This window comes from Micropterus dolomieu, linkage group LG22 (assembly GCF_021292245.1).
Source record: "Micropterus dolomieu isolate WLL.071019.BEF.003 ecotype Adirondacks linkage group LG22, ASM2129224v1, whole genome shotgun sequence".
Classification (NCBI taxonomy): Eukaryota; Metazoa; Chordata; class Actinopteri; order Centrarchiformes; family Centrarchidae; genus Micropterus; species Micropterus dolomieu.
The window spans coordinates 1,489,335-1,490,999 of NC_060171.1; the positions used below are offsets into that span (position 1 = coordinate 1,489,335).

Here is a 1,665-nt window from a genome sequence, read left to right on the forward strand (position 1 = left end):
GACCAAGCTGCTGGGTACCAACATGTGACTTTATTTCAGAACAACAACAAGAGACGACTAATATTTACATCCCGTTTGCATTTGTGTCCTGAATTACGCACATGTCGTTTGTCAGTCAAGAAAGTCGCAGTTTGTCGTAAAACTGAAAAATACGTAATTACAAAGACCCCAAACCCAGAAGTCTGGTATGTGACGTCTCAATGATTAAAACCAACTCCAAAGAGGTTCCAAGATTCAAGATGTGTAGATGATGTGATGAAAGGACCAGCAGCTAAGGTACCTAGCCAGAAGCAATGATGATGTATATTGTGTGAGTCCACCCCTCACACTTTTGTAAATATTTGAAATATCTTTTCATGTGGTGACACTGAAGAAATTACACTTTGTAAAGTACTACAGTGTAAAGTAGTGAGTGTGCAGCTTGTATAACAGTGTAAAGTAGTGTGTGTACAGTTTGTATAACAGTGTACAGCTTGTAAAGTAGTGAGTGTACAGCTTGTATAACAGTGTAAAGTAGTGAGCGTACAGCTTGTATAACAGTGTAAAGTAGTGAGTGTACAGTTTGTATAACAGTGTACAGCTTGTAAAGTAGTGAGTGTACAGCTTGTATAACAGTGTAAAGTAGTGAGCGTACAGCTTGTATAACAGTGTAAAGTAGTGAGCGTGCCGCTTGTATAACAGTGTAAAGTAGTGAGTGGACAGCTTGTATAACAGTGTAAAGTAGTGAGCGTACAGCTTGTAAAGTAGTGAGCGTACAGCTTGTATAACAGTGTAAAGTAGTGAGAGTACAGCTTGTATAACAGTGTAAAGTAGTGAGTGTTCAGCTTGTATAACAGTGTAAAGTAGTGAGCGTACAGCTTGTAAAGTAGTGAGCGTACAGCTTGTATAACAGTGTAAAGTAGTCAGCGTACAGCTTGTATAACAGTGTAAAGTAGTCAGCGTACAGCTTGTATAACAGTGTAAAGTAGTGAGCGTGCAGCTTGTATAACAGTGTAAAGTAGTGAGCGTACAGCTTGTAAAGTAGCGAGCGTACAGCTTGTATAACAGTGTAAAGTAGTCAGCGTACAGCTTGTATAACAGTGTAAAGTAGTCAGCGTACAGCTTGTATAACAGTGTAAAGTAGTGAGCGTGCAGCTTGTGTAACAGCGTAAAGTAGTGAGCGTACAGCTTGTATAACAGTAGTGAGCGTACAGCTTGTATAACAGTGTAAAGTAGTGAGCGTGCAGCTTGTGTAACAGCGTAAAGTAGCCAGCTTGCAGCTTGTGTAACAGTGTAAAGTAGTGAGCGTGCAGCTTGTGTAACAGTGTAAAGTAGTGAGCGTGCAGCTTGTGTAACAGCGTAAAGTAGCGAGCGTGCAGCTTGTGTAACAGCGTAAAGTAACGAGCGTGCAGCTTGTGTAACAGTGTAAAGTAGTGAGCGTGCAGCTTGTATAACAGCTTAAAGTAGCGAGCGTGCAGCTTGTATAACAGCGTAAAGTAGCGAGCGTGCAGCTTGTGTAACAGCGTAAAGTAGCGAGCGTGCAGCTTGTGTAACAGCGTAAAGTAGCGAGCGTACAGCTTGTGTAACAGTGTAAAGTAGCGAGCGTACAGCTTGTATAACAGCGTAAAGTAGCGAGCGTGCAGCTTGTATAACAGCGTAAAGTAGCGAGCGTGCAGCTTGTATAAC

At 41.7% G+C, this 1,665-nt stretch overlaps 1 protein-coding gene across 1 annotated transcript in view; it reads left to right on the forward strand.

Moving 5' to 3' along the window:
- LOC123961513 (GRAM domain-containing protein 2A) overlaps nt 1–1,665 on the forward strand; it is a 28,644-nt gene that overhangs the window by 21,512 nt on the left and 5,467 nt on the right. The gene's annotated exons all lie outside the window — the stretch shown is intronic.